The sequence below is a fragment of the Etheostoma cragini genome, chromosome 21, assembly GCF_013103735.1.
Source record: "Etheostoma cragini isolate CJK2018 chromosome 21, CSU_Ecrag_1.0, whole genome shotgun sequence".
NCBI lineage: Eukaryota > Metazoa > Chordata > Actinopteri > Perciformes > Percidae > Etheostoma > Etheostoma cragini.
The window spans coordinates 21,458,654-21,459,150 of NC_048427.1; positions in this window are offsets into that span (position 1 = coordinate 21,458,654).

Here is a 497-nt window from a genome sequence, read left to right on the forward strand (position 1 = left end):
CAGGAGAGTAATAATAATAAAAACAATCAGCACAAAAATGCCTTTCTGAATAAAAAAGTCTTCAGTTGAGCTTTGAAAGTGTCAAGGTTCTGTACTGCTCTCAGGTCAGTCGGGAGCTGGTTCCAGAGCCGTGGTGCAGCTGAACAAAAAGCTCGGTCACCCATAGTACAAAGCCTTGTGGTGGGGACCTGAAGGAGCAATTGTCCTGTTGATCTGAGGGTGCGGGGGGAGGGTTTCAAGGTGATGAGTTCTTGTAGATATGGTGGTGCATGTCCAGTGATACATTTTTGTGTGAGCATGAGGATTTTGTAGTCGATCCGGAATGAAACAGGGAGCCAGTGCAATGAGTATAGAATGGGAGTTATGTGATCATATTTTCGGACTCTCATTAGGACTCTGGCAGCGCTATTCTGAATGTATTGAAGCTTTATATATATATATAGTCTACGGGAGGGGCCCTTAGACAATGTTTTCCTACAGTGCCCAGAATCCTTAAA